At 38.7% G+C, this 25,031-nt stretch overlaps 1 protein-coding gene across 3 annotated transcripts in view; it reads right to left on the reverse strand.

Annotated features, from left to right (window-relative positions):
- Window positions 1-22,038: 22,038 nt before the first annotated feature.
- Window positions 22,039-25,031, reverse strand: part of LOC136257865 (uncharacterized) — a 188,719-nt gene continuing 185,726 nt past the window's right edge. For all 3 annotated transcript variants that reach the window (XM_066051183.1, XM_066051182.1, XM_066051184.1), the window contains one exon: window positions 22,039-22,237. The gene's annotated coding sequence lies outside the window, so the exon portion shown is untranslated. The remainder of the gene's footprint in view (window positions 22,238-25,031) is intronic.

Genomic DNA, 25,031 nt, shown 5'->3' on the forward strand with positions numbered 1-25,031 from the left:
TCACAGATTGCCAACCACCCTACTTTCTAAGCTCTCTTTGCCATTACTCTCCTAACAGTTCTGTATACTAAACAAGCTGTCTGTATTCCATTTGATTTCAAGCACTACTGCATATATCAAATTCAAGTGATATCTGTGCCAAGTAAAGTGTTCATCATCAATAGAATATTATTCTAATAGCCATCATTGGTCATTTAACATTTACAGAATGTTGAATGCAAGGGTATAGAATAAATCTTGCTGGAATTCTTTTCTACAAATAATCACCAAATAACGTATTCTAGAATAACACGAGTATTTGCCATCTAGCATGTTTCCCTTAATTTTACTCATAACAATGCAATGGTATATTATTAAATCTATAGTGTTTAGTCTCAAAATCTTATGTGTGTACCAATCAGAAAGCAGTTCTACCCAAGTTAACCCCCTTTAGCAGGAACAAGTAACATCAGCTACCACTTTCATTGGTAAATTTAGGAGACTCACAATACATTACAATTCATTCCTTTTATAGCCCAATTGTCATGTGACCTAATACATTAATTGTTAGATGTGGTGACATCACTTGACCAACTAACATTGGAAGTGGGTGATGCACTAAGTGTAGAATCACTTGATGTATTAAGTGTAGAAACACTAGTCACAGATTCTTGATACTCAGATAATGTTCTTGTAGCATTTCCAGATTCTGTCTGATTTTCAGATTCTGTCTGGTCTTCACAAGTATTTTCTTCTTCACTGTCAGTTGATCGTCTCATTACAGCATCCACTACTTCTAACTGCTTTGCATTTCTCCTACTTGGCCTCCTGGGCTTTGATCTCCTCCCACCATACCAGTAAAAAATCATTTGGGAGAGACAGTGGACACTTATTGACTCTAGACTGGTGTACTTGTATTGGTGGGTCCATTGGAAAAAGATTTTCATTGCTGTCACATCTGGATCATTACGGGAGATTATATGATAAGGTCCATGCCATCGTCTGGATAGCCTCCACTGCTTACTGATCTCATCTTGAGGAAAGTGTATTAGTATCCAATCCCCTACCCTGAGCTTGGTGGCATTAGTGTGTCGATTGTACTGGTCTCTTTGAACTTGTTGTGCTTTTAGTCAATAATGTCTTGATACATGTGATCCCACCACAATTGATGTGACATTGTCTTGTAAATCTCGGGACCAGGGAAATGTCCTGACATGATTCTCGAATGGTACTCCTCTATTAATCTCCTCTTGTACTCAGAGGGCACAACTACTCGTGGACTACTGTCATTCTTCTGACCGACGTAATACAATAATCCATATACCATTGTATACAACGAAGCTTGGGCAATTATCTTTGCTGCCACCTGTGAATCATCAGGTAAAATTCCATCTGAAAGGTAAGACATTATGGGATTAAGAGTAGAATCCCTAAGTTGTTGTTCATGGAAGCTATCACTGGAACTAGTAGGATCTTCCTGTAGTAAAGTACTGATGCTTGTGGTGTCATTGCTAGAGATGTGAGCTAAAGCTAATGTGTAGATCCATCTGTCCATCCAAAGTGATTGGCTTTTGATCATACATGCAGGCCTTCTGGTTTAAGATTACTATTCTCCAATTTTGCTGTTTCCACTATGTGATAAAACAAATGACTATATCCTTCTACCACGTGAGCCCAAACGCGCAATTTGTTTCTGCTTAGTAGTAGTATCTGGTACGTATCATCTTGGCTCCTTTAGACTCTTGAGCAGTTTTCTGTGATGATGACTTGCTTTACTCTCTGTTTTATGATGATCATGTACCAAATGGTGTGGGCTGTCACAAACATAGCATCGTAATAACTTCTGCTTTCCATAATATTTAGATTTGCTCCAACCACTTCAAGAAAATTTCTGAGAACCACTAGAATTATTATCTCCTATTTGTAGTTTCAAACATTAGTTTGTCTGTTTTCAGATATTTTTGCTTCTTCTCCAATTCAGCAAGCCACCGCTCCTCCTTCTTAGCTGCAACACAAAATTCTCGCTAGTTTTGTGCCCCAGATACTGAAAGTGATTCTATTAGAGAATATGACAGGCCCTGTCCATAAAGCAACACTGCATATCTCTGGTTTCAGGTGATAAATTTTCTCTACCAAACGCTGTCTGATAAATATGTTCTAACCGTCTAAGAGAGTCAGACACTGTTTCAAATTATCTCTGGCTGGCGTGGCGAAAGTCTAATGCAACCAAGGTCTGACTTCCAGGATCTAACCTCTCTCTTAAAGCTCTAACAGTAGAATGGTAAGCTGTCTTATCTGTAGGACCTAGTAATTTCCATTCCTGCAATGCTCGCCTCTTAGGTATCCAGCTAATTGCATGCATTAGCACCTCTCTTGTGTCCACCCATTCCAAGTGGCTGCTCTCTCAAGAATAGGTAACCAATCATCAAAAGTAACTCAGCTGTCCTCACCAGTAAACTCATCAATTGGGGTACAGTGACATTGTGACTGGTTGTTACCTGATGGAGCAATCAGTGCAATATTCACAACAGTTCCAGTCATTGTTATACTCCAGCAGAACTGACAGGCCTGCTGGTAAGGAAGGGACCAGATGAAATAGTGCTCATACTCTCCAAGCTGTGGCTGAATATTAGAATTCACCCTTGAATTGCCAAGTACATGTACCTGGTTTGTCACACTTGCTCCTCCTACCACATACTCTACAGTTTCAGTACAAATAGACTGAATTATAGTGTGATGTGTCCCTGTACACAATCTCTCCAGCTTTAGTGTAGCCAATTCCATCTCTGTTCTCTGTAGTCTATCACATAGAAGTTGGATTTCTTTCTGTTTCTCAAACATCTCACTATCATGAGCCAGCAACTGTTGGCAGTTATCATGCCAAAGTTGAACAATCTTGTCCTGTTCTCTCTTGACCTCCTCTCTGAGACCTTGTAGTTCTGAAAATAACAGCTGCCGTTGTAGTGCTTCTTTCTCCCTGGATAATTTTGCTATTCTAATTTCCAGTAGCTTACCACTGTGGTCTGACGATTAGAGTCTCAAACTTGTCACTCTCTCCTGGGCTTCAAATAACTGTGTCTGGGTCTTCACCAATTCTTGCTCCATTGAATTAGCTAACTTAGTACATGCTCCAAACAGTTTTCTTCAAAACAAAATTGTCGTTTCCCTGCAAGACAAGTGAGTTATATAGAATAGATACCTCATTACTTGGAGCTGGTGATGTTCTTGATGATGCATACTGCTCAGTTGGGAACACTTCATCCATGTCTTGTAAACACAGTTCCTCACCTTTCTCTGACTGAGTTACTGTGACTTGAATGTTGGAAGGATCTCAGTTCTCTTCCCTGAGTCTTCCACTTATCATCACTGACAGATCATTGGCTGAAGCTGCAGCAGTAGACAGGTTTAAATTCTTAACAATAAGCTGTTTATGGGTTAGCAAGAGTCTCCTTGAGCTGAGGGGAAAGGTCAAGGTTTTCTTTCCTTGTTCCTCCATTGAACTATGGCACTATAATACTGTTACTTGCTACAGTCTAACCTTCTTCTAACTAACAGTCTCAGTTCTCACAGTCTAACTTCTTCTAGGTCTTTTCTTGGAGTCTAGGAGTAGTATGGCTATCTTCCTGGTAAATCTCGGTAGGACCTCCACTGTACCAATCCAGGTACACCAGAAAGCAGTTCTACCCAAGCTAACTCCCTTTAGCAGTAACAAGTAACATCAGCTACCACTTTCATTGGCAAATTTAGGAGAGTGATGCCTTTTATAGCCTAATTGTCATGTGACCTAATACATTAATTATTTAACACATAAGTCTCATGACTGGGGTCAATGATCATGCCACTCATTATCACAATAATTGTCATATGAAAAATTTCACTATTATGTGTACATTTTGTGTTACATAATGCTATCTGTCAGCATACTACAGTCTATGGTTTGTATGGCCACAGGTCAGGAGGTAATCACTGATTTGAATAATGGATCACCAAATCATTATTTCGGTCAACTACCTACCATAGATAACTTTCGATATAGAAATTCTTCATTCTAGTTTTACACTCACATAAATAATTACATACCAGGTGTACATGTCATGTAGAAAAACTACAGAGAGTTCTCAATACGACTGGTAATTTGTTCCATGGTTACCAAGTTTACAGCAATATAAGACCACGTGTACTAGTCCACAATGAAGTGATACTGCCAGTGTCTCCATGAAAATGTCAGGAATGTCAGTTTTGTCTGATGAAATAGCTATAGCCAATTGTTGCAAATTGAGAATTGCATACAGATGATAGTAAAATTATGTGAGGTCTAAGACATGATAATTGGGTTAGCTCTTTGCAACTGGCATAATATCCCGTATCACAAGAAGCAGAGCATTTACAGTGTGGAAATGTGACAGAATAATCTAGAGCATGCAAAAGCAACAATTCCCAGTCATCTAGCTCAAATTGTATGATACAATTGCAAGAACAAGAGCTCTACAATATAATGAACTCCTTTAATGCAAGCATGGGTGTGTGGGCATGCAATGAATGTAAAACTATATACTGAGAGTCAAGGGATTAACTGCATATATAATTATAACATACACTCATTGCATGACATGGTGCTAGTGGAACAGAGGTAGGAAGAAGAAAAGGATGTCATTCTGCATAGCCTGTGGAGTTTACCTCATTATTTCTAGGGTCTTAATGTAGTATTGATTATGATTGTACATGTCTTTTTGCTTTGGCAAAACTTCTGACAAGCCATATTTATTATAACTTATAGCTCAAGAATCTTAATTCTGAAGAACAAGAGATCATAATTCATCCCAGCCTGCATACGTGCTTGATGCACAAAAATTGCCTAAAGAATTAAGCTTTAATTTGGACATGCCAACAAATTGCTAAAGCTGCATGGAGTGCAATGAAATGTATAGCTATACATATAGTGTGAAGTCCGAAATAGCTAGAACCCTTTCATACTGATGATAACTACCAATTATTTGCAGTCCTCAGCAACTCATTACATTGTCAATATCTGGTATAGTTAAAAGAGCATCTATAGCCCACTTGGATAACTGGTTTAAGTCTTGCTGTAATGACATTGCATGGTCTTTATGGTTCTCATCAACATTTTCACAATATGCTTAGCTACTTGTTATCTGAAACCTTGAACATTGATGTAATAATAAGTCACGTTTGATGACTGCACATTGCACTATCTGTGCCCTTGTTCAAGATGTCCACCCACCTCCAATCTGAACTATATCTGTAGAAACTGTGTACGTATATACATACGTATGCATGTGTATATAGTACAAAACGGCTGTTAGTACATGTTACCATCAGACCTTTGGTAGGGTCCGCAACGCGAAAAATTGATATCCTCCAATCAACTACCTAACTATTGTCATGTGTTAGGGTAAGTGTAACTTACATAACACCAGCGTGGCAGCCAAGTTTGTCACTTTCTTCTGGTAGAAAACTGTACAAATGTCTTAAAATCACGTGATTTTTCGTTGCAGCGGTTAGTAGGGTTCTTCGTATTCCACGTGCACGATATTCACTCTCAACATTGTTCAAGTAGTTTATCATCAACTCAAAGTATTGGTGGTTTGATTTTATTGGTCAGTTTCTGGTGGCAGTACGATCTGTGCAGCTTTTTGGCGACAAACAAAATGTTTCTTCCTCTGGAGCACAGGACAAACAGAGCAGCAACTGCGCCATGGGTCAGCAATGACCAGGACTAGGTAAAGTACCTGCATGTGGAGTATGGTTATAATTGAAGCTTGTTAGCCATCTATATATTGAAATTCGGCCAAAACGACGAGATTTTTGCAAACAAATACCAGAATGGTTGATACATCAGTGAGACAGTCTCCAACAGCAAGGATACGAAACTTATAAACACCTAACAATACGACTATCTCACCCAGTAAACGCATAGAGCAATCCAATGCATGAAATACGCACTCACGTGATCAAAATTTAAATCGCGGAGATACCCATGAAATCGCTTTTATTCCTGAATAGGAACCATGCAGTGTGCTCCTTTTGTAAATATTTCTGCTAATTGTTCGCTCATGCAGGCGTGGTCTGGGCCAGTGCAGGTGTGTGTTATGCTGTGATGGCATCATAGGGAGAGTCTTGGACTGGTGGGCTAATCGAGATGCTGAACGTAATGCACACAAACTGATTGTCACTTGATTTCAAGTGATTTTAAGGTCATTGGAATAGATTATGGTTGTATTTTTCGAGATTTGAATATCGATCACGTGAGTGCCTATTTCATGCATTGGATTGCTCTATGCGTTTATTGGGCGAGATAGCCGTATTGTTAGGTGTTTATAAGCTTCGTATCATTGCTGTTGGAGACTGTCTCCCTGATGTATCAACCATTCTGGTATTTGTTTGCAAAAATCGCGTCGTTTTGGCCGAATTTCAGCATATAGATGGCTCAGCCAGATGGCTAACAAGCTTCAATTATAACCATACTCCGCATGCAGGTACTTTACCTAGTTCTGGTCATTGCTGACCCACGACGCAGTTACTGCTCTGCTTGTCCTGTGCTCCAGAGGAAGAAACATTTTGTCTGTTGCCAAAAAGCTGCACAGATCGTGCTGCCACCAGAAACTGACCAATAAAATCAAACCACCAATACTTTGAGTTGATGATAGACTACTTGAACAATTTTGAGAGTAAATATTGTGGCATACGAAGAACTCTACTAACCGCTGCAACGAAAAATCACGCAATATTAAGACATTTGTATCGTTTTCTACCAGAAGAAAGTGACAAACTTGGCTGCCACGCTTGTGTTATTTAAGTTACACTTAGCCTAACACATGACAATAGTTGGGTAGTTGATTGGAGGATATCGATTTTTCGCGTTGCGGACCCTACCTTTGGTGGCTGCATGTGTTTGCACCATAAAGCAATAAATAAATATGTGGCTATATTACAACATCTGTATGGTACTGACAGAATAATCAATCAAGTTCGGCAACTATCTTATGATATTCTGGTTTTGCTGCTTTGTGATTATGCACAGAGATCAGCTAACATGTGGGCCCATTAAGTTTCTCAGACAGACAGTAAAACACCATACATATCATAGGCGGCGGAAAGGGGGGGCCTAGGGGGCTAAAGCACCCCCTCAGAATGATATCACACCGAAATTATCTTTCTTGGAGTGGGGCTGAAAACCGTGATAAAGATCGAGATACTCTAATAGTAGGCATTCCAGTATCCGAGATTTTTTAATAAAAAAATTTTCCGTATATTCCCCAATGGAACCCTGGCACAAAATAACAACTCGTGTTTAACTTGGGATTGCTCCGTCGTCCAAGCTCCAATGAGGATGAAAATCGCTGTGGGGTTTGTCCACACGCTGATCATCATGAAAATCTTAGTTTTATCGTGCGCGTTACGTATAAGTAAGTTTTGTGTCGTTTTGTAATCTTTTCAAGCCTTGTAATGTATGTAGAATATTGTAAAACTTTAAAAAACGTACTGTTGGGTGGAAGGTAGTCACTGTTGCTTACTTTAAAGTGCGTAGTTACTTCACTCGGGTTAGCGATTTTCAGCTCCAGCGCAATATTTTGATGGCTGTGTCATCACTGAGCTCAAAAGTATAAACCATTTCAAAGTCGGCATAACAATGCCATATTTGAAACCACAACTCCACCTTAGGTATTGTTGCATCATTGTGGCACCTCCACTTGGGAGTTTGTAAAAGACGGAATAAGGAATAGCGGAATAACGGAATAACTCGCATCACAACGAACGGGCATTTATATGGCTTATGCAATGTTAGGGTGATTGTACTGTTACAGCTGTGAACTCATCCCTCGTAGATATCCTTACAATGTAGGGTGATTGCGTGTACTGTTACAGCTGTGAACTACACTGCTTCGTCACTCATAGATGTCCTAGTGAAATTATTACTATACGCTCTTACTACTACTGTATGTAGCTAAGCTAGAATATACAGTAGTTAGCTATTAGTTTCGTTTTCGAGTCTTCATCCTTCCAGTGGAGGGATGAAACGAAAGGACTGCCACGCCCCCTTTGCTCATGACGTTGGTACCATACTTAACATACAGTGCCCGCTTACGAAGTGCAAAATTACATTTGATTATAGCTCTTACTAGCTACTACTGTATGTTAAGTATGGTACCAACGTCATGAGCAAAGGGGGCGTGGCAGTCGTTTCGTTTCATCCCTCCACTGGAAGGATGAAGAGTCGAAAACGAAACTAATAGCTAACTACTGTATATTCTAGCTTAGCTACATACAGTAGTAGTAAGAGCGTATAGTAATAATTTCGCTAGGACATCTATGAGTGACGAAACAGTGTAGTTCACAGCTGTAACAGTACACGCAATCACCCTACATTGTAAGGATATCTACGAGGGATGAGTTCACAGCTGTAACAGTACAATCACCCTAACATTGCATAAGCCATATATTAAATGCCCGTTCGTTGTGATGCGAGTTATTCCGTTATTCCGCTATTCCTTATTCCGTCTTTTACAAACTCCCCCTCCACTTTAGTTGTTTACCTTTATAAGTTGTTAACTTGATGTTTTTACTTACTTGAGATAGCCACTTGCCTATGGGTATATACCATTGTATTGAGAAGTGTGCAGTAGGTGAAACATATTTGCTCACCACAAAGCATACAAAGATCGCTGAGATCCAATAAGACCTGAAGTTACTCTCATTACATGTACAAACTTGCAGCTAGCTGCAACTGCAGTTTCAAGATAGTCCAGATTGCTAGATTGCTTCCTGATTCAATTGCGCCATTTTCCCTTTAAAATGTATGGGGATCCCTGGAGAAAAAATGTACCTTTTTTCAGTTTATAAGCACTGTGCATACCAAAGTAGCTAATTCCAACCCAACAAACTATATATTTCTGAGATCAGCAATCAATACTCTATCTATTCAGCATATAAAAAGCCCATTTTTCCAAAATTTAAAATCGGGCTGGAATGCCTACTAATAGAGCAGTCACTCTAATAAAGTGGTCAGTGTGTAGCGAGCTATGTAAGGATTTTTATGTAGTTTATCAGCTAGAAATGGTAGCTGGTGAGGTGGAAAGCTCTTGTCAGTTGGTTGTGACCTTTTTTTTTTTTTGGGTCTCACCTGACCAAACTATAGAAATAAGTCTGGGTCAGCTCAGTGGAGCCCCCCCCCTCATATCAACTCTACTTCCTCCGTCGCTGATCAAGACACACGATAGTGTGTCGTGCGGCCCAAGAAGCCGGCGCGCCACACCGTGAGTATATTGACAGGAAGAAAGAAAACGTCATTTTCACACTTTTGTATCTCGGTGATGGCTTATCCGATTGAAACCAAATTTGCTGCAGAGTTGCCCGCCAGCTAGAGGAGTCTACATTCCAAATTTGAAGGAAATCACTCAAGCCATTTCCGAGATATGAGTGGCCAAAGTTTCGTTTTTTTTCTTCTTCTTTTCTTCTTCGTCTTTTCGCACACTTGCAAAAATTGCTATAAAACGCAAACGCGTGCTCCGATCGCCTTGACATTTGGCACACAGAAAGGGAGTCCAAAGGCGCATTCTAGCATCCAATTTGGTGCACATCCGATGAATGGTTCAGGAGTTATGACCTATTTTTCTCGTAAAACAAGATCGATTTGTTGTCACGCCTACAGGGTAAACCGCTTCATGGAATGAGCTGAAAATTGCTATGTAGATGGAGTAACCATCGTAGGAGTGCCTTTTGGTAGTTTGAAAGGAATCGAGATTAAGACCACGGAGATATGCCATAAAACCCAACCTGTGTCATAATTACGCGATCGATTTTTAGTAATAAAAAAGTATTAGTTTTTACGCCTACTATAGGCAAACCGCTAAGAGCAATGAGCTGAAAATCGGTGTATAGCTGGAATAATCTTCATAGAAAGCCCTTGCAGTAGTATAGAAGAATTGCATTACAAACCACTGAGTTATGATCGAGGTTATGATTCGAAAGCCAACTCTGTGTAGCAAATGCGAGATCGAGATACTCTAATAGAACAGTCACCCTAATAGAGCATTCAGCTAATCTATTTACTCCATTATAGAATTCTATTACATTACAAGTTAATCTGTAGGGACTTCAGCTGCAAAAAGTTAATCTTATAGACAGTTCAGCAAGAAGCAAGTCAGCCTGTGGAGAGCTAAGCTACAATTATATCACTGTAGAGATTCAGAACATTACAAGTCACACTGAAGAGAGTTCAGCTATAAACAAGTCATGCACCCTGTAGAGAGTTCACCTACAATTAAATCACTCTCTAGAGAATTCAGCTACACACAAATCACTGTGCAGAGAGTTCAGCTACAAACAAATTATCCTGTAGAGAGATCAGCTACAAACAAAACACTTTGCAGAGAGTTCAGCTACAAACAAATCAATCTTTAGAGTGATCAGCAACAAACAAATCAACTTGTAGTAGAGAGATCTGCTAGAAACAAATCAACCTGCAGAGAGATCAGCTACAAACAAATCAGCTTGTAGAGAGATCAGTTACACACAAATCAACCTGTAGAGAGATAAGCTAGAAACTAGACACAATGTAAGGAGTTCAGCTACAAGCAAATCACCCTGTAGAGATTTCAGCTGCAAACAAATTACCCTGTAGAGAGATTAGCTAGAAACTAGACACTATGTAAAGAGTTCAGCTATAGAAGAGGTCACCTTATAGAGAGTTCAGCTACAAAGAAACCATCATGTAGAGAGTTCAGCTGCAAACAAATTACTCTGTATAGAGTTCAGCTAGAAAAAGTCACCTTGTAGAGAGTTCAGCTACAAAGAAACTGCCATGTAGAGTGTTCAGCCTCAAACAAATTACCATGTAGAGAATTCAACAACAAGCAAATCTCCCTGTAGAGGGATCAGCTAGAAGAAGTTACCTTGTAGAGAGTTCAGCTACAAAGAAACCATCATGTAGAGAGTTCAGCTACAAAGAAAGCACCATGTAGAGAGTTCAGCTAGAAGAAGTCACCTTGTAGAGAGTTCAGCTACAAAGAAGCCATCATGTAGAGAGTTCAGCTACAAAGAAAGCACCATGTAGAGAGTTTAGCTGCAAACAAATCACCAGTAGAGAGTTCAGCTAGAAACAAATCACGCTGTAGAGAGATCAGCTAGAAGAGGTCACCTTGGAGAGAGTTCAGCTACAAAGAAATCACCCTGTAGAGAGTTCAGCTAGAAGAAGTCACCTTGTAGAGAGTTCAGCTACAAAGAAACCATCATGTAGAGAGTTCAGCTACAAAGAAAGCACCATGTAGAGAGTTTAGCTGCAAACAAATCACCTGTAGAGAGTTCAGCTAGAAACAAATCACCCTGTAGAGAGATCAGTTAGAAGAGGTCACCTTGTAGAGAGTTCAGCTACAAAGAAATCACCACCTAAAGAGTTCAGCTGCAAACAAATCACCCTGTAGGGATCAGCTAAAAGAAGTCACCTTGTAGAGAGTTCAGCTACAAAGAAACCATCATGTGGAGAGTTCAGCTACAAAGAAATCACCCTGTAGAGAGTTCAGCTAGAAGAAGTCACCTTGTAGAGAGTTCAGCTACAAAGAAACCATCATGTAGAGAGTTCAGTTACAAAGAAACAACCATGGATGTAGAGAGTTTAGTTGCAAACAAATAACCTGTAGAGAGTTCAGCTAGAAACAAATCACCCTGTAGAGAAATCAGCTAGAAGAGGTCACCTTGTAGAGAGTTCAGCTACAAAGAAACCGTTATGTAGAGAGTTCAGCTACAAAGAAAGCACTATGTAGAGAGTTTAGCTACAAACAAATCACCTGTAGAGAGTTCAGCTAGAAGAAGTCACTTTGTAGAGAGTTCAGCTACAAAGAAACTATCATGTAGAGAGTTCAGCTACAACGAAATCACCATGTAGAGAGTTTAGTTGCAAACAAATAACCTGTAGAGAGTTCAGCTAGAAACAAACCACCCTGTAGAGAGATCAGCTAGAAGAGGTCACCTTGTAGAGAGTTCAGCTACAAAGAAACTGCCATGTAGAGAGTTCAGCCTCAAACAAATCACTGTGTAGAGAATTCAACTACAAACAAATTGCCCTGTAGAGGGATCAGCTAGAAGAAGTTACCTTGTAGATAGTTCAGCTACAAACAATTCACCCTGTAGAAAGATCAGCTAGAAGAAGTCACCTTGTAGAGTGTTCAGTTACAAAGAAACCATCATGTAGAGAGTTCAGCTGCAAACAAATCACTCTGTAGAGAGTTCAGCTACAAAGAAACCGCCATGTAGAGAGTTCAGCCTCAAACAAAACACCTTGTAGAGAATTCAACCACAACAAATCACCCTGTAGAGAAGAAGTTACCTTGTAGAGAGTTCAGCTACAAAGAAACCACCATGTAGGGAGTTCAGCTACAAAGAAACCACCATGTAGAGAGTTTAGCTGCAAACAAATCACCTGTAGAGAGTTCAGCTAGAAACAAATCACCCTGTAGAGAGATCAGCTGGACGAAGTCACCTTGTAGAGAGTTCAGCTACAAAGAAACCATCATGTAGAGAGTTCAGCTGCAAACAAATCACCCTGTAGAGAGTTCAGCTGCAAAAAAATCACCCTGTAGAGAGTTCAGCTAGACGAAGTCACCTTATAGAGAGTTCAGCTACAAAGAAACCATCATGTAGAGAGTTCAGCTACAAAGAAACCACCATGTAGAGAGTTTAGCTGCAAACAAATCACCCTGTAGAGAGACCAGCTAGAAGAGGTCACTTTGTAAAGAGTTCAGCTACAAAGAAACCATCCTGCATATAGTTCAGCTACATTTCAAGTCACCCAGTAGAGAGATCAGCTGCAAAAAATATCCTGTGGGGAATAATGGGCATGTAATAAATATATGTATATAATTTGTATAATTACTAATAAAATCAAAAATAATTGAACTATTACAAATCTTCTTTAAGTTCTTTTCTTCTTCCTGTGGTAAAGAAAAAAACAAATGGGTTAAAAAAGCCCCAAAGCCAGCCATAGGCCGGCTTTGCAGTATACAAATACAAAAAGAAGTGATATCTAATCAAAAAACAGCCAAGCTGTAAAAAAAGGTGCGGCCCCCCCAAAACGCCATGGTGAAAAAGATGTGAAATCCAAGGTGGCGGCCAAGAAATGGCTGTGATGGTAGGTTAATGGTTACATTTTAATAACGACAATTCAGGTGAATTTTGTGCCACTTGGTCTTGGCACCAAATTCACCTGAATTGTCGTTATTAAAATTTAACCATTAACCTACCATCACATCCATTTCTTGGCCGCCACCTTGGATTTCACATCTTTTTTCACCATGGCGTTTTGGGGGGGCCACACCTTTTTTTACAGCTTAGCTGTTTTTGATTAGATACATATTACAGCTACGTAATTGACTAGCTATACAGGGGCGGATCTAGGATTTATAAAAGGGGGGGGGGGGGGGGGGGGGGGGCTAACTCAAGGTACTAATCTCTTGGGTAGAGGTGTGTGAAGCACACTTCCCAGCATGCAAAGCATGCTGGAACTAGGGGGGTCTGGGGGGGGGGGGGGGTCTGGGGGCATGTCCCCCCAGGAAAATTTTGAAAAATAGATGCTAAAATACTGCAATTTGGAGACATTTCCACATAAAATTCATAATATTTTCTGCCTGTAGATATTTTATATACTGCCTTTAGATTATAGGTATGGCTCTCTGACTCTGAAGTATTTTGTTAATGGAAAAGTTTGGGTAGGTACAGGCAACCAAGTACATGATGCACCCCTCTCACAATTGCACAACACTGAATAGGTGCATGTTAGAATAATAATGTTGAAAGTGGAAAATTTTGAAATTTGAACAATACAAGATTGAATCTGAGAGCATTTTCAATGGAAATTATGTACCTGAATTAAGTATTGTCATACATATTAACTACACAAGTAGATGAATGAAGCCCTTTAAACAGACCAATGTACTTCATTGTATGTATAGGTGCAGGCAGATTTGGAAAAATTCCATAACAGAACCAACTACATGTTTCCAGTGAATGTTCTATTAGAGTAGTTAGCTGACTGCTCTATTAGAGTATCTCGATCTTGTACACCTCCAATGCTGATCCGGGTCCTTGTTGCATAAACTTTAGCATAAATCCACTGATAATACCTTGGAAAAATGTTTATAAGGTGGTTTTATGAGTATTTGTATTATTAGTGATCATATAATTATGCTAAGACAAAATTTCATTGTAAATACTCAGCATATTGATCAAATAAAGCCTAAATATGAAGGGGGGGGGCTTCAGCCCCCAAAGCCCCCCCCCCCCTGGATCCGCCCCTGCTATACAGGGACCAATACATATCAGAGGTACTGGATGGCAACCAAGAAAATTATACATAAAATAGGTACACTGAAATATTAATATTACATCACAAGTCCAATTATAAACATCCATACAATGACTCCAACTCTGAGGAATGTGCATAATTATTACAAATTCATCCATCAACGTACCACCTCACTACAGTCTGCTTACAACACCCGCCAATTTCATCCTCTCCACTTTGCAGTGCCATGATCATCCACAGCATATTATCAGATGAGTTTCTTCCCTAAGACCACCCGAGATTACCCCACCGAATTATTGAATCTGATTCACTCAATGAATTTTCTGATTGTTTTAACTGACAACCAAGGATGGATTTATTATTTGATGTATATTAATATTATGATTATGTTGTATTTGTGTACCTATTTTATTGTACATTGTTGTACTACTGGAGCTGTGATGTTTCAGCTCCCTGGGATACTATGAACAAGAAGCTGCCTAACCCATGCAGTCACAAATCAATCAATCAATCAATTACTTATATATAGTGCTCTACCATGCATAGATGATTTTTAATGTCATTATATGCATGCACAAATATTAGGAGACAAAATTATCCATGATTTATAACTTGAATGGCTGTATAAGGTGAACATTCATGTCCATGCATAGGAGCAGCTGATCACATAATACCACAGCATCATATCAATTTATTGAAATCAACTAATTTAAAACATGAACATGAAAGGGGTGATACAAGTCTGTAATGTACAGTTTTTAAAACCAAATGTAACATTTTACGAATATCACATGTACATCTATGCACTACACCTATACAAATGTTTGAAACTCAACTGAAATCAGTAAACAGTCATTATCTTAATTAATTGGGTCTGGATAAATGAAAAACTTTCATGGAAAATTAAAGCAGCAGTATTACTCACCAAACCAATGACAAGCAATAAAATGGATAGTGTACTAATATTGTGATCGGGGGTGGATCCAGACTTTTTAAAGGGTGGGGGGGGGGGTCCACTCTGGAATTGCAACTTCAGCCTAGCTGTACCAAAAAAAAAAGTCATCACCTGCTGACAATAGCTTCCTCTCATCGTAGATTTATTTATTTATTTATTATTGATACTGTGCAGATCTCCATTAGGGAGTATAAAGCACAGATACACACAAGAAAAAATACATATACACAAAGCATACAACATTTTAGTCTATAGCTGAGTTAATACTAAAAAAGGCTACAATCATTTTCTTAAAGTCATCTATTTTGCTTGCAGTAGCTGGGAGGCTGTTCCATATTTTAATAGTGTCAGGAAAAAAATGAGTGAAAATAAACGTTTAAGTGAGCTGACACCTGTCTGAATCTTTGAGTGCCCTCTTGTACATGTAGGAAGGTGTTGACTGGGAATGCATCAGCGTTGAAACCGGGTCGGGTCAACCGGGTCACATTTTCTCCGGGTCATCCGGGTCTGACCAGGTTTACAAATTATTCGGGTCTGACCCAGATTGGATCACGTGAGAAACGAAATTGTTCGTTTGACGACGTGGAAACTTATAAACGCTATCGCGTAGCTCTTTCGGGAGCCACGCCCACTTATCGCGTTACAAACATACGCTCAGCCACGCCCATTTATTAGTAAATGCAGTATGTAGTGCGAAACTGAGGGTATCTATGGTGAGGGGTAGCTATTGTCATAGATTAAGCTTATAGAGAGATTGTTAGTAGCTGATGATCTTTTTTTTTTGGTCTTCAACCTACAAGTTGCAATCTGGATTCGCCCCTGTTTACTCAACACAAATCGAACGCTCAAAACGTAGTCTCGCTTGCTCGAGACTAGCCGAAACAGCTCTTATCGCACGCCTCGACTTTAATTAATCCGGGTCACATCCGGGTCAAATCCGGGTCAGTGGGTCATCCGGGTCAGTGGGTCATCCGGGTCAGCAGTAGTGACCCGGTTTCAACGCTGGAATGCATGCAAATTTCATTATGCAAAATTTTTAAAAGCATGATAACTCCTGAGATACCCTAGCCAACTATTTAGCTATAGCTCCACAAGTATCCTGCTACACTGCTCCCCTTAAGAATACTCTCTATTAGAGTATCTCGATCTTGACTGCTCTATTAGAGTATCTCGAGTAAGAGAGACTCTTTCAAAAGAGGGGTTCCATGGAACCCTTTGAACCCTCCCGCCTGGATCCGCCCCTTAATTGTGATGATAAATGATACATGATCGACACTCCACAAAGCCATCGCGAATAGTCTACCTTAGATTGATCCTACTGTTTAAAGTTGTTAATCCTCTTCAGTTAAATAATAATACTAATTTTATCCTCACCCATGCACAAACTGAGATCAAATGCATCCTTGTGAATTTGCCACATTCAATCCTCCTGTGATACTTACAAAAATTTTTTCTTCCTCTGCATGCAGAACAATACCTGAATGAATGGAACAGCTTCAGGGGCTTGCTAATTAATAATGAAATTAGGGCAATTCACAAGAAACTGACTGATAGTTGTATTAGAGGGTATTAATTGGTCTACTGTAACAGTTTAGGCCACTCCAAATAAATTCTCTGCTTCTCCCATGTGGACTCAGGAATATAATCATTTGCATGTGTATATGGGTGTTCCATTTTTATTATTTCATTATAAGAATCAGGGGCGAATCACAAAGGAGGCTAGGGGAAAATCTAGCTAAAAATGTGGCAACTGGTTGATTGAAGTGTGAGAAGCATGCTCAGCATGAGGAGTATACTTTATATAGTGGGGTCTAGGGGCATAGGCGGATCTGAGGGGGGGCCAAGGGGTGCTGTGCCCCCCCTGGCCCTTCTCTGGCCCCCCTTGGACCTACAGTACCATATGTATACCAGAAACTAGAATCATGCATTCACACTGCATTTAGAAGTATAGAAAGCCAATTGGCAAATAAAAGACAATGCTTATAAATGTGCCTAACATTTATAGTTAAACTGTACACCTTAAAGAAAGTGAGGCAAATAAATTTGAATTTTGTGCAAAGATCGAGATACTCTAATAGAGCAGTCACTACTCTAATAGAATAGTCGCAATTCTGATGTCATCAATTTACAAATTTTACAAATCGTAACAATGTTAGCTACTCCTTATTTTGATTTGGTATACACTTTACCATCAAACAGGTTATCTCAGATAGGCTAACCAATCTTTGTACGCATTGCAAATCATACACTTTTTAAGCTAAGCATTATCAAAAATGCTCTGAAATTCAAACCTGGGAGGTCTGATTTTTAAAATTTTCTCCAACTACAGTTTTACAAACTGTATGTCCATCGTTCATCCAGCTATATGCTGAATAAGGTTATGCAAATGAATATAACTTGTGTTCTAGAATTTCCCCATAGCTCATAGTAGAATAAACACTGTTGTGCACTAAAACTTCTTGCCCCCCCTTGGCCCCCCTGACAGTGTCTCCTAGATCCGCCTATGTCTAGGGGCATTCCCTCAAAGGAAAATTCGCAAATTTATAGCTTTCTCTGATCGAATTTGGCGCTGAACCTTATTGAATAAGCATTGTGAGCTGCTTTAACTACATTATTTTCCAGCAGTGGTAACTAGCTCATAAAGGGCAGAGCATTATAATTAATGCTGCATGCAGTATGGTTTGAGTTCAAAGTTGTAGTTCAAGGGGTCTAGGAGTTGGTGTGTGCAATTGTTCAATGATGGATGTTCTATTAGAGTAGTTGCATGACTGTTCTATTAGAGTAGTTACCCCTTTGATCCCCTCTTGTTGATTTCTATAGGCCTAGCTGATGATATTAGCTAGCTCTTCTTTCAGTGCTTTTACTGCCCATGTATGCTCTGCATCTGCAGTGCACTATAGCTAGCATGGACACCATAATTTTTAAAAGAGGGGAGTGCTTCAGCTTCCCATTCACACACTCCTCTCTCTCAACTTTCAAGCCATTGCCTTATTTGCCTGGCACAACCATAAAAAAGTCGCATAAAAGTATACTTAAGCTTTGTACCTTCCAGTTGCAAACACCGTATATTATCTATGCAAACACAAACGAAACTCTTCTACCACGTGAGCCCAAACGCGCAATTTTACATCGAATCGGGAAAGGTTGAACGTGGTTGCTTGCGTAGTTGAGTTGAGGATGGAGGCTGCGAGAGAACACGTTATAAAGAGTCTCTGCACATCTTAAGTCTTCCTGCTGAGTTGTTAGATCTAGTATACATAGTATCCTTTCTACCGACGGCATAGTCTGGCGGCGCCCGCCCCTTCGCACAGAGTAAATGCGAAGGGGCGGGCGCCGCCAGACTACCGACGGCACGCGACAAAGTGAAGTTGCGATACGTTTCACGAACACTCGTACGAGTTGTGAGCGAAACACCGTCCCTGTGGAATGACTTTGTATGGCCGCTTTATGACCGTCGAGAGGATCGTTCTGTAATGAAAGTGTTGAAGGCTTGTGGAGGTTACATAAAGCATAGTATAAAGGATCTATGCATAAAGCGATTGGTTTTCTCTGATCACGTGACACCGTCGAAGTTATTCAAGATGATGGCTTGTTGTAGCAAAGTTACGCAACTAATTCTACCAACAAGAGCAAAGTTAGACACCGAACAACTGAAAGTTGCCGTACAACACATGGAACATTTGGAGAAACTGGAAGTTTATTTAATTGATGAATACGTCGATCCGTTACTTCAGATTGAGGGCCGGCCGAAAGAACTCACAGTGCATATACCACCAAAGAGTCAGATCCTTTGTTTTGTACTGTTGACAGAGTGGGTGCAAAATAATTTTATGCCTCATGACTTAAATATTGTAGCCCTGATGTTCTCGTGTGATCTCATTTTTTGAGATTTTGGTTCCGATGGAGAGGTTTCAACATCACACCAGACCATGCAGCTACTTTCAAGGTATTTAAGAATATTAAATATCCTTTTTATTTAAGATACTGATCTCTCTGTGACATTCATGGATACAATTTCAGCTCATGGTCAGTTAGTACAAGTAGCAGCACATGTAAACTCAGTGGAAGCCGATGGAATTACCAGTCTAGTTAAGAATTCTCCTCAACTTTTGAACCTCCTTATATGTACATGCAGCTGTATTTTTGATGAATGTGGCAATAGGCTTATCAACTTGATAAAATTCAAGATGAATCTGAAGAGAAGATTCCCAAATAGAAAATTGTTTACTATAATTGGTGAATACAAGGTGGTACAAAATAGTCAGTCCAATGGAGTACTTGTATAAATCAGATCTCTTTTCACTGTGGAAGTGACTGCTATAAACATGTTGCTTTTGTGATTAGGACATTTAGTTGTATCTTTTATACTATATTTTGTAGGTTCATGCATGCACTTTAGCTGTGTGTCACAATTTTTTGATCAGTTGAACATCGTAGAACTGAAATAATTGTTTTGATGTGCAAAAGAGAAAGGAAGCCATTGCAATTTAGTGAATTCATCAGTGTGAAAATTAAATATCATTGTCAGTGTAAAGTGTACAAACTGTATTAGTGGTAAAAACATTGCTGCACAGTTGTACATGTGGGACTGCAATATTAATGCCTGAATAATCCACACACATACATGTTTAGATAAGGTCCCAATTAAGTATTTCAGTATGATTATAATCGGGCCTGGGGTAGGCCCCAGGAAAACTTGGATATATACTTTGATGATGACTTAAAACTTAACTATAGTCTTATCAGCCAGCCTGCAGCTGTATTTATGCTTTTATACTTTGTTGGGAAAACATGTCCTATATTATAGCCTGCTAATGGATAGTGAATATTATTGTACCCTACAGAATGTGAGTATTCATATGATTGCTTCTCTATAGGTGTTAGGTTGAACTTGCAAGGTTTGAGGTTAACCAACTCAATTTCCTGCCCATCAACAAGCTCTGACTAGCTGCTGTGAAATGGTAGTATGTTCCTTTGTTCTGATCTTTTCTTTGTTGACTAATCAGTTTGTTACAAATATGCTTCATCATATTCATGTATGCCAGTATATGCCAATAGTAATTGTGAATGAGTGTCTGCATGTTATGAGCACATAATCAATTTAGTGACCGAAGACCCTCAAAAACAGGTGGTGAATATGCATAGCATAATCTAGCCATATACTACCATTAAATTCCATGTTTTACAACATCCTGACTGCTGCGTGACTAGCTATTGGTTATTTTATTGTCTTTTTCTCAACCAAAATTAATGTAAAGGAAAACAATACTGAGACTATAATTTACCTCAGTTTCTACTGTCATCCACACATGCAGGTTCCGACAACAAATCAATGGCAAAATGAATTGTAGTTGCATAGCTTTTGTTAGAGTGAAGAATATAAATTAGTAGTAAATCTTGATTAGGTTCATTAAATTCTCCAATAGAATAACCAAATGTTGTAATGATTGTTTGATTCTGTAGTTCTGCCAATCAGATTGATTCTTTTCTTATTGGTATTTCCCTGACCAATAATTGCTAATTAAGTGATTACAAATTTAGCAAGATTGTACCAAATAAGCAACAGCATAGTCCAGTCTTACTAAGAGTTCTATGGCTACAGTGTATTGTGTATGCACATTGGTAACATTATAGCCTTCCATGGGTTGCTATGGAGTGTCCCTTTATAAGGAAAACCATTGCATGCTGATGAATTCAGCAAAATTGTCAATATTGTACATAAAACCACTTTAAATTGTGGCCACTTTATATGCACATTTTAAAAACTTCTAAAAGTACTGAGTCATTGTTGACTTTAAGTGCATTTGCAAAATATTTTAACAGTGAAAAACAATGCTAAAGAGCAATCATTTGCTATAGCTACTATGACTTGTATAGCTAGTTTGCTATAGTGGACTGTTTTGCAAGCCAGAGTAGAACTTCCCTTTGGATTTACATTACTTTGCTCCCAGTGTAGGGCGTATTAAGGGGAGGGGGTTTTCTGAGGTTCCAGAAACCCCCCTGAAATTTTAATTAGTAGGCTTACAAGCAGGAACACCAGACTATCTTAGTTTAACAGGCACAACTGAATATACACAATTATTAAATGGGAACAGGGCATAACTATACAATGTAATGGGAACCTTATAAAAACAATTCCTCACAGAGAGAATAAGGTTATGTATTAAAAACCTTTTAGAACTCTATAGTAGAGCAGTCAGGTGTATTTTCAAAATATAGTAGTTGAACTACTCTAATAGAATATTTAGAACTAATTAATCTAAGACCAACTTGAAATTTACTAAAGAAATCAATGGTTTAGCTTATTATGGAGTTTTTATATTGATTGGAGAAGGATTATTATATTACCTGACCAGTACATATAGTTGATTAACATTTAGGACTTAAAGGGAACCAAACATAATAAAGTGTATGTTCTGTTTCTTTTTTATTGTGTGTGTCTGTGTGTGCCTTGCCAGGGCCCCAGCTGCTTTAAAGCTTCTTGGTACCCCTGTGTCTAGACCCCTTATTTATTTCCTGTGCACTTGTTTCTAAACCTGCATAAGATGTATAGATCAATTGATTATCATCCATGCAATCATGAGTCTAGTAAATTTTGAAGTATTTTAATGTACATAATCTGTCAGCAGCTGGGAGTACACCTATAACTGACTACCAAATTTGGAAACCACCTTAGATACGCCCCTGGTAGTATAGTTATCAAACTAAACATAGCTACGTATATGTATATCTTTTGACAACAGTTTATACTTAACAAGTGTAAATAAATGTTAATGCTTTAACACTACTTGAACTATCACTTAATATAATGTCAGAATACAGTCCTATTTATTAGAAAGCTAACTAGTACAAAAAGGATGTAGCTTATATGTGCACTCATTTAGATAACACCAAATAAATATGTGTACGTATGTGTACATACAAAGTTTATCATACTGCTGGCAGAGTGTCGAACATAACAATCAAGAGTATCCAGCGATGTTCCACTATATTATGATTTAGCGAATAACAACACATAGATTCTAAATACTGTAATTTGAATAACAATTTCTTTTAATATACACCAATAGAGCAGTCATTCACGTAAATTATACCCATCCAAAAACAGCTTGTAGCTATAAAAAAGTGTGCGTCCAAGTAAAGCAGAGTTAACTGACAAAAAGTAATGATATCATAATGCGACCATGTGTGAGGTGTGCAAGTTGTAAAATTAAAATTAGCTAATCAGATAATACAATATTATTGTTAATGAGAACTATGTGATTCTGGTAGTTTTTAAGTGTGTGAGTATCTTCATAAATGCCACATAAATTTGATTCTCAATAAAGTAATGTGTATAGATTCTCTGATAGCAATAAATAGTTTGAGTTTGGCCGCCTTTCCTTTGTTCATAGCATTGCCGTACACAGGAAAGGCGACCAAACTCAAACTATTTATTGCTATCAGAGAATCTATACACATTGCTTTATTGAGAATCAAATTTATGTGGCATTTATGAAGATGCTCACACACTTAAAAACTACCAGCATCACATAGTTCTCATTAACACTTTAACAATAATATTGTATTATCTGATTAGCTAATATTAATTTTACAACTTGCACACCTCACACATGGCCGCATTATGATATCATTACTTTTTGTTGCAGTTAACTCTGCTTTACTTGGACGCGTACTTTTTTACAGCTACAAGCTGTTTTTGGATGAGATTTCAATACTTTTTGTTAGAGTAAGCATATACTGTTGAAAACAATAGGTGAGTTTCCATGGTTTTGACAGAAACTCCAGATTACAGTGATAGAATATTAAAATACAACTGTAATTTTAGTGGCATGCAACTGCAGTCAGCTAACACCCATTTTAACTAGTAAACCCTTAGTAACACTTTGCCTTTCATCTTGTACTGCATCAAGATACTCTAATAGAGCAGTCACAAAACAGCTGTAACACAGCAAAATCAATATTACAGCATATTTACAACTCCTGCCTAACACTGGATTGTATAGTTTAAATCACTAGCTACTTACAGACTTTACAATATAAAATACAGCACTTGTAGAAACGTGACTGTTCTGTTAGAGTCAATTTGACTGCTCTATTAGAGTATCTCGATCTTCTTCGCGCATTGACTAATTCAAGCGGAGAAACCACGCCTTTGCAACATAAGAATAGTAGAGAAATGACAAGTATGTACAGAGACAATAGAGGGGCGCGTAATTATGTCTTGTTGTAAATAAACGCCGTTAAAATTTATATTACTACTAAATAAGCGCACCAGAATAGGCTGTGATCTTTGAGAGGCTGTTGTCTCATACTCTCATTGCTTGCCTTTTCGTGTAGAAGGGATGTAGTGCTAGTCTAACTATACATGTATTTGTGTTGTAAAACTTAATTGTAAAAAGGCGATTAGCACATACCGGCATGATAAAAAACTTGTTGTCATTTACTTGTACATTATTAAGACTTCTTATGTAATTATTATGTTAGGCGCTACAATTGTTTTGTATTGTAGTTGCGTATCACGTGATCATAACATTGTTGACAGTGGTTGCTTTAAAATTCGATCCTTCACGATCGTTCTGCGAAGTCCAGTACGAAGAGGGGAACAACGGCTAATCGATTTCTTACATGTATCTCGGTCTGTACAGTAGAGTCTCTCACGATTATTAGAGATAGAGTGGTAACACCTGACGTCACAGTCGTTACATAATCACTTCCCTGGGGCAGAAAATGTACGCATACCATTGGGGCACAAGTTTACTTTGCCTGAGGTTTGTTGAGACTGTACATGTCTTTCTAAATGAAACCACGTTGTCAGGAACAAAGAAGAGAGTAGTATAACAGATATTCAAGTAGTGCAGGTTAGTTTGATCCGTGCTGGGCGAGTTATGACTGATAATTGTGTGGGAAGCCGTTTTATCCTTTTAACCTGGGTAAAACCAACCTGACAACAAGATTGGGCAGAGTTTGTCTCTGTGCCCACTGTGGGCATTTATTATTGATTTATATTATTATCAAAGCTACTAGCTACCTTTTAAACCAACCTGATGCCCAAGTGATGTTTTTCATCATGTTTCCCAACTTCTCATCTATGTCTTGAGTAAGTTTCATTGCGAATGGAGCACCAGAAGCCAAGTTGCAGCCTCTTGAAGGTGCTCCACCATTGAATTTGCCCCACTTTTTGCCCTGCGGAAGTTGCAGTTACACATTTTAACGTAATTTTGTGACGTAAAAGTTATCGCTCTATTGGACCAGGGTAAAAATTTTACTGCTATATTTAGAGGTTGCAGCATTTGTATATCTTAGTATCTTAATAAATAATCCTCCATGATCACTAATCACTAATAGTGCAGTGAAAACTGGTCATTATTCAGGTACAGACAAAATTTTCTGACCTAGCTTATTAAGGAGGTGGCTGCATTTTGCGGCCTTAAAATGGTAAGAAGCATGCTGTTCTAATTGGCTATAGAGATGGATTAAGTGTGAACAGTGTATGAGACCGTGAGTACCGGCAGCAAGGGGGCAGCCAATCTGTTAGAGCACCAAAGGCACTGCTTCAGACATAGGTAGTTGGCTGTCAGCCCAATGTGTAAAAATTTTCACTTTTGGTCCTTATAAGTGAAAGTGATGAAGTCATTATCCATAGGATATTATATTTTTCAGAGTATCCCTTCAGTTCTACTATATAGTAGCCAAGCATAAGATGAACATAACACAGCATTCCAGTGGTTTAGTGGTGACCACAACACTGCCTGAGTTAAACTGTGGTGAGATTTGAGA

The sequence above is a fragment of the Dysidea avara genome, chromosome 6 (assembly GCF_963678975.1).
Source record: "Dysidea avara chromosome 6, odDysAvar1.4, whole genome shotgun sequence".
Taxonomy (NCBI): domain Eukaryota; kingdom Metazoa; phylum Porifera; class Demospongiae; order Dictyoceratida; family Dysideidae; genus Dysidea; species Dysidea avara.